General features: G+C 43.6%; 1 long non-coding RNA gene across 1 annotated transcript; it reads left to right on the forward strand.

Moving 5' to 3' along the window:
* Positions 1 to 584: 584 nt before the first annotated feature.
* On the forward strand, positions 585 to 5,991 carry LOC115120719 (uncharacterized). The gene is made up of 3 exons (XR_003862211.2): positions 585 to 1,095; positions 4,255 to 4,380; positions 4,544 to 5,991. It is a non-coding gene; the product is annotated as an uncharacterized LOC115120719 (long non-coding RNA).
* The last annotated feature ends 4,462 nt before the right edge of the window (positions 5,992 to 10,453 follow it).

Here is a 10,453-nt window from a genome sequence, read left to right on the forward strand (position 1 = left end):
AGACGCGGTGGAGAACGTTCTGCTGCCTGCAACATCCTCCAGCATGACCGGTTTGGTGGTGGGTCAGTCATGGTGTGGGATGGCATTTCTTTGTGGGGCCGCACAGCCCTCCATGTGCTCGCCAGAGGTAGCCTGGCTGCCATTAGGTACAGAGATGAGATCCTCAGACCCCTTGTGAGACCATATGCTGGTGCGGTTGGCCCTGGGTTCCTCCTAATGCAAGACAATGCTAGACCTCATGTGGCTGGAGTGTGTCAGCACTTCCTGTAAGAGGAAGGCATTGATGCTATGGACTGGCCCACCCGTTCCCCAGACCTGAATCCAATTGAGCACATCTGGGACATCATGTCTCGCTCCATCCACCAATGCCACGTTGCACCACAGACTGTCCAGGAGTTGGCGGATGCTTTAGTCCAGGTCTGGGAGGAGATCCCTCAGGAGACCATCCGCCACCTCATCAGGATCATGCCCAGGCATTGTAGGGAGGTCATACAGGCACGTGGAGGCCACACACACTACTGAGCCTCATTTTGACTTGTTTTAATGACATTACATCAAAGTTGGATCAGCCTGTAGTGTGGTTTTCCACTTTCATTTTGAGTGTGACTCCAAATCCAGACCTCCATGGGTTGATAAATTTGATTTCCATTGATAGTTTTTGTGTGATTTTGTTGTCAGCACATTCAACTATGTAAAGAAAAAAGTATTTAATAATAATATTTCATTCATTCAGATCTAGGATGTGTTATTTTAGTTTTCCCTTTATTTTTTTGAGCAGTGTATATTTAGACAGCTTATAGAGAGCCTCTGTCTTTACCTCTCTGCTCCGGATGGCTGGCCCACTGCGCAGTGTTGCCTCTGACAACAACAGTGATTGGTCTGTGAGAATAGACAGGTATAATGTGTCTTAATCCAATTCTAGCTACAGGGGTGCCTGCTCCTACTGTCACAATGGAGCTCATTGACTTCCTCAGGGACACTCCTCGTTTTGTGGTCTCAACTGGCCCTTCTCTGGATAGTTTGAAGGATTTATTTCTGAAATGAGGGGATTGATGCTCTGTGTTTTTGCCCTGGCGATGTTAACAGCTTCTGCAGGTAAATCGAGATGAATTGGTCTTTCTCTGCTCTGGGTCATAGTATTTAGGTAGGCTATACTTTAGGTATGGGATGTGAAGTTTTTCACACAGAATGTGGGGGACATAAAGTTGAAATATTATAATCATAGAATTATATTATATATCTTTCCTGATGTTGTTTAACACCAACTACAGACCAGGGTCATTGTAAATAAGAATTTGTTCTTAACTGACTTGCCTTGTTAAATACATAAAATAAAAAACTCAACTGCTACAGCACATTTAAGATATATTTTTAAATGTGTGTTCATAAAGCATACATAACACGTCAATAAGAACATAAACATGACATTGTAGCTACACAGAGCCTCCATGAACATATTCACTACGAAAATAATTATATTCTGTCATACAAATGTCAGTATCAGTTTTATACAAATACTGGGATTGTTCTGATTGAAGAGGATGGGCTTTTCATGTCTTTAAACTCCTCCACCAGTCCTGCAGTCGCTCTCCTGAAGGTAGTTGTGCTTTTTTTACTGAAAAAAGGTTGGGTTGGGTGACTCTATGTTTGGGATGATTACTGGAAGAGAAGATAATTACCGGAAGAGAGTTAAGTTGAGGTTGAGTTGGGTGACTCTATGTTTGGGATGATTACTGGAAGAGAAGATAATTACCGGAAGAGAGTTAAGTTGAGGTTGAGTTGGGTGACTCTATGTTTGGGACAGCGGAGGCTGGTGGGATGAGCTATAGGAGGAATGGAATGAATGGAACAGAGTCAAATATGGTTTTCATATGTTTGATACCAATCCATTGATTCCATTCCAGACATCACAATGAGCCCGTCCTCCAATAGCTCCTCCCACCAGCCTCCTCTGGTTTGGGATTTACTGGAATTAGTTTTAGGTAGCTATTGTAATCCATATTTACATTTACATTTAAGTCATTTAGCAGACGCTCTTATCCAGATATATAGTAATCATTAGGTCCAGTGTAGTCCTGGTGTGTGCATGCAGGTCTTTGTTCCAACACAGTGATATAGCAAACACTGGATGAAATACTTCCTAGTTCTAGTTGGTGAGTTTGTGCACACACAGCCCTCTAGCCAATTAGTGTTCACCTGAGCTGGCAGGGGCTAACAAGCTAACAGGATGAGATGGGCTGATGACCAGAGATTAGGAACATCACTGAAACTCAGGGTTTGGATTAGCACTAGGAGCTGCTCCCACCAGAGGTGGATGGCCATGCCAGGTTGTAATGGAGCAAAGGTATAGCTGGACTAGCTATAAGCAGTAAGTCTAACCCGAATTTGTACATAGGGTTAGACTTACCACCTAAACCTAATTTCTACCTACTGTAGGTGCTCAAAGTGCTTTACAAACTTACCTCATCCACCATTAATGCTTTTCAGTAGAGGGATGCATTGTGGTATGCTGCTGGCAGATGAACACAAGACACAGCTACCTAAGAACGTTACCTGACTAAACTACTTTAGTTTCCCCTCTTACTGTAACATCTTGGTGCTCTATAGACACATTATTCTGTAGTCTACTATAGACGCAGTCTTCTGTAGTCTACTATAGACAGTCATCTGTAGTCTACAATAGACACAGTGGGTACTGCCAAAGATGCAGTGAGCTACCTTGGATGTAAGATAGTGACCCATCAGGTGAGAGTATGGCCTTAAAATCTCTCAAAGGTTAACCAAAAAGTAAGGTTTCTGGCTAGGAAATAATGTTGTCATGATAGGAAAATACTACAGACACTGGCAGGGCCCCTTGTGCAGTGTCATTTTGATTAGATAATTGATTATGTGTGTGCCTCAAGAATAAGCTTCAGAAAACTCAGAATAGGCAGTGGTGGAAAAAGTACCCAATTGTCATACTTGAGTAAAAGTTAAGATACCCTAATATAAAATGACTCAATTAAAAGTGAAAGTCACCCAGTAAAATACTATTTGATTAAAAGTCTAAAAGTATTTGGTTTTCAATATATTTAAGTATCAAAAGTACATGTAATTGCTCAAATATACTTAAGTTTCAAAAGTAAAAGTATAAATAATTTCAAATTCCTTATATTAAGCAAACAAGACGGCACCCTTTTCTTATTTTTTTAATTTACGGATAGCCAGGGGCACACTCCAACACTCAGACATAATTTACAAATGAAACATGTGTTTAGTGAGTCTACCAGATCAGAGGCAGTAGGGATGACCAGGGATGTTCTCTTGATAAGTTTGTGAATTAGACCATTTTCCTGTCCTACTTTTGGGTGTCAGGGAAAATGTATGGAGTAAAAAGTACATAATTTTCTTTAGGAATGTAGTGAAGTAAAAGTTGTCATAAATAGTAAAGTACAGATACCCGCAAAAACTACTTATGTAGTACTTTCAAGTATTTTTACTTAATTATGTTACACCACTGAGAATAAGATAGTCAAGATTGTTCTCAAGCTCCCATTCGGTACCCATGTTCAACCCTGTAGATTCAAGAGCTTCATTGGGAATAACGTATACCTCTATTCTACTGTTGCAGTACTGTGGAACAAATTAGCACTGTAAATTAAATCTTTGTCATCAGAGCTTTAAAGCATCACACAAAAATAATGGTTGATTGATTAGGGCTATTTTTCTTATCAAGAAGTGACCTGTGTAAGGGTTTATTTTTTAAATTTATTTAACTAGGCTAGTCCGTTAAGAACAAATTCTTATTTACAATGACGGCCTATCCTGCAAAAACCATAACCCGGACAACGCTGGGCCAATTGTGCACCACCCTATGGGAATCCCAATCACAGCTGGTTGTGATACAGCCTGGAATCAAACCAGGGTCTGTAGTGACGCCTTGAGCACTGTGATGCAGTACTTTAGACCGCTGTGCCACTCGGGAGCCTTGGGTACCTCTGTACTGTTGATTATGTTGTAAATATTTGTAATTGTTCATGTTTTTAAAACTGCATTGAGTGTAATGTGTACAATGCGATCTTGCCCACCTTTCATATTATTTGCCAAAGATGATCACAATAGAAATAAACCTTCAATCTTTTTTTATGAATGTAATGTTGTCTCCGTTAGGAGCAGCCTTCGATGTTAAATGATCAATTCTATCAATAAAACACTTGTAGCGATTATGTCCCTGTGTGAGAGTGTACTGTACATGATATTACCCTGTGGTCCCAGATGAGGATGATCAGGAGGGGCCTCTGCAGTGTTTCCGCTGTGACCTGGGCTTCTGGGATGCCTGCTACACCACCAAAACCAACTGCAATATCGGGGAGAAGTGCTACACTGGCTGAGGGAAGGCAGGTGGGTCACATGGATAGACATTGCCAGCAGGTGCTGTGTGTGTGTGTTTTCTGTGTGTGGGACATTACGCTGCTGGGTTTTGTGGATTTTTGGCAGAGAAATGTGAAGCAGAGCATATTAATGTGTTGACAGTGTGTGTGTGTGTGTGTGTGTGTTTCTGTAGGTGATGTGCTGGATGTTAAGTTGCTGGGCTGTGTCAAGGCGAAGGAGTGTGAGCTGGTGACCAATGTGGAGCTCTTCTCCAACACAACCATCTACATGATGACCAGGCACTGCTGTGACACACACTTCTGCAACACCGGACACACACTACCCCTCAACACACTTCTCTCCCTGTCACTGACTACAATAACCATCATCCACCTCTCCTCTCCCTGACAGTGACTGCAATAACCATGATCCTCACCTTCAACATACTACAATAACCACCATGCATCATAAAGTCCCCAGCAGCACACATTTATTCAATTTTCTGTTAATATGTTTATTTGTCAAGGAATATGGACAGTAATTAACATATGTGGATGTGCCAGATTGAGGCAAAAGTCTCATGTTCAAACCTTAGAAGCTGTCTCTGGGCTCAGTCAAAATTGGTTAGATGGTTTTATGGAATTCAATTTTTAATAAATGTAATTTTCTCATTCTGTTGTTGGCATAAACTACAAAAGGAGACTGGATTTTATTTTATCATATTTATTGAACATTCTGAATTGTAACTGAATAACGTAATACAAATTTACATTGTCCTCAATCTTGGTTGGCATATTTTAAACACGTCAAAATTACTTTTATGTTCTCCTCCAAACTGAAATATTTCCATAGAGAATACTACAGTATCTCCCATTGACTTTAGTGTTATGGTAAATCCTAAAGTAGTATGCATCAATCTCTCAGACCCATATTCACAGATCTAGGATCATCTTAACCTCTCTAAAACCATCAGAATCTTGGGGCAACTTCCTCCTACAGTCAGTGAAGCTGAGGTCATACTGGTATACAGTAGTGTTGCTGTTAGACAGACAACAGTAGTGTTGCTGTTAGACAGACAACAGTAGTGTTGCTGTTAGACAGACAACAGTAGTGTTGCTGTTAGACAAATCAAATCAAATTTTATTTGTCACATACACATGGTTAGCAGATGTTAATGCGAGTGTAGCGAAATGCTTGTGCTTCTAGTTCCGACAATGCAGTGATAACCAACAAGTAATCTAACTAACAATTTCAAAACTACTGTCTTATACACAGTGTAAGGGGATAAGGAATATGTACATAAGGATATATGAATGAGTGATGGTACAGAGCAGCATACAGTAGATGGTATCGAGTACAGTATATACATATGAGATGAGTATGTAGACAAGTAAACAAAGTGGCATAGTTAAAGTGGCTAGTGACATAAGAATGCAGTCGATGATCTAGAGTACAGTATATACATATGCATATGAGATGAATAATGTAGGGTAAGTAACATTATATAAGGTAGCATTGTTTAAAGTGGCTAGTGATATATTTACATCATTTCCCATCAATTCCCATTATTAAAGTGGCTGGAGTTGGGTCAGTGTCAATGACAGTGTGTTGGCAGCAGCCACTCAATGTTAGTGGTGGCTGTTTAACAGTCTGATGGCCTTGAGATAGAAGCTGTTTTTCAGTCTCTCGGTCCCAGCTTTGATGCACCTGTACTGACCTCGCCTTCTGGATGATAGCGGGGTGAACAGGCAGTGGTTCGGGTGGTTGATGTCCTTGATGATCTTTATGGCCTTCCTGTAACATCGGGTGGTGTAGGTGTCCTGGAGGGCAGGTAGTTTGCCCCCGGTGATGCGTTGTGCAGACCTCACTACCCTCTGGAGAGCCTTACGGTTGAGGGCGGAGCAGTTGCCGTACCAGGCGGTGATACAGCCCGCCAGGATGCTCTCGATTGTGCATCTGTAGAAGTTTGTGAGTGCTTTTGGTGACAAGCCGAATTTCTTCAGCCTCCTGAGGTTGAAGAGGCGCTGCTGCGCCTTCTTCACGACGCTGTCAGTGTGAGTGGACCAATTCAGTTTGTCTGTGATGTGTATGCCGAGGAACTTAAAACTTGCTACCCTCTCCACTACTGATCCATCGATGTGGATAGGGGGTGTTCCCTCTGCTGTTTCCTGAAGTCCACAATCATCTCCTTAGTTTTGTTGACGTTGAGTGTGAGGTTATTTTCCTGACACCACACTCCGAGGGCCCTCACCTCCTCCCTGTAGGCCGTCTCGTCGTTGTTGGTAATCAAGCCTACCACTGTTGTGTCGTCCGCAAACTTGATGATTGAGTTGGAGGCGTGCGTGCCACGCAGTCGTGGGTGAACAGGGAGTACAGGAGAGGGCTCAGAACGCACCCTTGTGGGGCCCCCGTGTTGAGGATCAGCGGGAGGAGATGTTGTTGCCTACCCTCACCACCTGGGGGCGGCCCGTCAGGAAGTCCAGTACCCAGTTGCACAGGGCGGGTCGAGACCCAGGGTCTCGAGCTTGATGACTAGCTTGGAGGGTACTATGGTGTTGAATGCCGAGCTGTAGTCGATGAACAGCATTCTCACATAGGTATTCCTCTTGTCCAGGTGGGTTAGGGCAGTGTGCAGTGTGGTTGAGATTGCATCGTCTGTGGACCTATTTGGGCGGTAAGCAAATTGGAGTGGGTCTAGGGTGTCAGGTAGGGTGGAGGTGATATGGTCCTTGACTAGTCTCTCAAAGCACTTCATGATGACGGAAGTGAGTGCTACGGGGCGGTAGTCGTTTAGCTCAGTTACCTTAGCTTTCTTGGGAACAGGAACAATGGTGGCCCTCTTGAAGCATGTGGGAACAGCAGACTGGTATAGGGATTGATTGAATATGTCCGTAAACACACCGGCCAGCTGGTCTGCGCATGCTCTGAGGGCGCGGCTGGGGATGCCGTCTGGGCCTGCAGCCTTGCGAGGGTTAACACGTTTAAATGTCTTACTCACCTCGGCTGCAGTGAAGGAGAGACCGCATGTTTCGTTGCAGGCCGTGTCAGTGGCACTGTATTGTCCTCAAAGCGGGCAAAAAAGTTATTTAGTCTGCCTGGGAGCAAGACATCCTGGTCCGTGACTGGGCTGGGTTTCTTCTTGTAGTCCGTGATTGACTGTAGACCCTGCCACATGCCTCTTGTGTCTGAGCCATTGAATTGAGATTCCACTTTGTCTCTGTACTGACGCTTAGCTTGTTTAATAGCCTTGCGGAGGGAATAGCTGCATTGTTTATATTCGGACATATTACCAGACACCTTGCCCTGATTAAAAGCAGTGGTTCGCGCTTTCAGTTTCACGCGAATGCTGCCATCAATCCACGGTTTCTGGTTTGGGAATGTTTTTATCGTTGCTATGGGAACGACATCTTCGACGCACGTTCTAATGAACTCGCACACCGAATCAGCGTATTCGTCAATATTTCCATCTGACGCAATACGAAACATGTCCCAGTCCACGTGATGGAAGCAGTCTTGGAGTGTGGAGTCAGCTTGGTCTGACCAGCGTTGGACAGACCTCAGCGTGGGAGCCTCTTGTTTTAGTTTCTGCCTGTAGGCAGGGATCAGCAAAATGGAGTCGTGGTCAGCTTTTCCGAAAGGGGGGCGGGGCAGGGCCTTATATGCGTCGCGGAAGTTAGAGTAACAATGATCCAAGTTTTTACCACCCCTGGTTGCGCAATCGATATGCAGACAACAGTAGTGTTGCTGTTAGACAGACAACAGTAGCGTTGCTGTTAGACAGACAACAGTAGCGTTGCTGTTAGACAACAGTAGCGTTGCTGTTAGACAGACAACAGTAGCGTTGCTGTTAGACAGACAACAGTAGCGTTGCTGTTAGACAGACAACAGTAGCGTTGCTGTTAGACAGACAACAGTAGCGTTGCTGTTAGACAGACAACAGTAGCGTTGCTGTTAGACAGACAACAGTAGTGTTGCTGTTAGACAGACAACAGTAGTGTTGCTGTTAGACAGACAACAGTAGCGTTGCTGTTAGACAACAGTAGCGTTGCTGTTAGACAGACAACAGTAGCGTTGCTGTTAGACAGACAACAGTAGCGTTGCTGTTAGACAACAGTAGTGTTGCTGTTAGACAGACAACAGTAGCGTTGCTGTTAGACAGACAACAGTAGTGTTGCTGTTAGACAACAGTAGTGTTGCTGTTAGACAACAGTAGTGTTGCTGTTAGACAACAGTAGTGTTGCTGTTAGACAGACAACAGTAGTGTTGCTGTTAGACAGACAACAGTAGTGTTGCTGTTAGACAACAGTAGCGTTGCTGTTAGACAGACAACAGTAGTGTTGCTGTTAGACAGACAACAGTAGTGTTGCTGTTAGACAACAGTAGTGTTGCTGTTAGACAGACAACAGTAGTGTTGCTGTTAGACAGACAACAGTAGTGTTGCTGTTAGACAGACAACAGTAGCGTTGCTGTTAGACAACAGTAGCGTTGCTGTTAGACAACAGTAGCGTTGCTGTTAGACAACAGTAGTGTTGCTGTTAGACAACAGTAGTGTTGCTGTTAGACAACAGTAGTGTTGCTGTTAGACAGACAACAGTAGCGTTGCTGTTAGACAGACAACAGTAGCGTTGCTGTTAGACAACAGTAGCGTTACTGTTAGACAACAGTAGCGTTGCTGTTAGACAGACAACAGTAGCGTTGCTGTTAGACAGACAACAGTAGTGTTGCTGTTAGACAGACAACAGTAGCGTTGCTGTTAGACAACAGTAGCGTTGCTGTTAGACAACAGTAGCGCTGTTAGACAACAGTGTAGCGTTGCTGTTAGACAACAGTAGTGTTGCTGTTAGACAGACAACAGTAGCGTTGCTGTTAGACAACAGTAGTGTTGCTGTTAGACAACAGTAGTGTTGCTGTTAGACAGACAACAGTAGCGTTGCTGTTAGACAGACAACAGTAGCGTTGCTGTTAGACAGACAACAGTAGTGTTGCTGTTAGACAGACAACAGTAGCGTTGCTGTTAGACAACAGTAGCGTTGCTGTTAGACAACAGTAGTGTTGCTGTTAGACAACAGTAGTGTTGCTGTTAGACAGACAACAGTAGTGTTGCTGTTAGACAGACAATAGTAGCGTTGCTGTTAGACAACAGTAGTGTTGCTGTTAGACAGACAACAGTAGCGTTGCTGTTAGACAACAGTAGTGTTGCTGTTAGACAACAGTAGTGTTGCTGTTAGACAACAGTAGCGTTGCTGTTAGACAGACAACAGTAGTGTTGCTGTTAGACAGACAACAGTAGCGTTGCTGTTAGACAACAGTAGTGTTGCTGTTAGACAGACAACAGTAGCGTTGCTGTTAGACAACAGTAGCGTTGCTGTTAGACAGACAACAGTAGTGTTGCTGTTAGACAGACAACAGTAGCGTTGCTGTTAGACAGACAACAGTAGCGTTGCTGTTAGACAAACAACAGTAGTGTTGCTGTTAGACAGACAACAGTAGCGTTGCTGTTAGACAGACAACAGTAGTGTTGCTGTTAGACAACAGTAGTGTTGCTGTTAGACAGACAACAGTAGTGTTGCTGTTAGACAGACAACAGTAGCGTTGCTGTTAGACAACAGTAGCGTTGCTGTTAGACAACAGTAGCATTGCTGTTAGACAGACAACAGTAGTGTTGCTGTTAGACAACAGTAGCGTTGCTGTTAGACAACAGTAGCATTGCTGTTAGACAGACAACAGTAGCGTTGCTGTTAGACAGACAACAGTAGCGTTGCTGTTAGACAACAGTAGCGTTGCTGTTAGACAACAGTAGCGTTGCTGTTAGACAACAGTAGCGTTGCTGTTAGACAACAGTAGTGTTGCTGTTAGACAGACAACAGTAGCGTTGCTGTTAGACAGACAACAGTAGCGTTGCTGTTAGACAGACAACAGTAGCGTTGCTGTTAGACAGACAACAGTAGCGTTGCTGTTAGACAGACAACAGTAGTGTTGCTGTTAGACAACAGTAAGCGTTGCTGTTAGACAACAGTAGTGTTGCTGTTAGACAGACAACAGTAGCGTTGCTGTTAGACAGACAACAGTAGTGTTGCTGTTAGACAGACAACAGTAGCGTTGC

Source organism: Oncorhynchus nerka, linkage group LG3, assembly GCF_034236695.1.
Source record: "Oncorhynchus nerka isolate Pitt River linkage group LG3, Oner_Uvic_2.0, whole genome shotgun sequence".
Lineage (NCBI taxonomy): Eukaryota > Metazoa > Chordata > Actinopteri > Salmoniformes > Salmonidae > Oncorhynchus > Oncorhynchus nerka.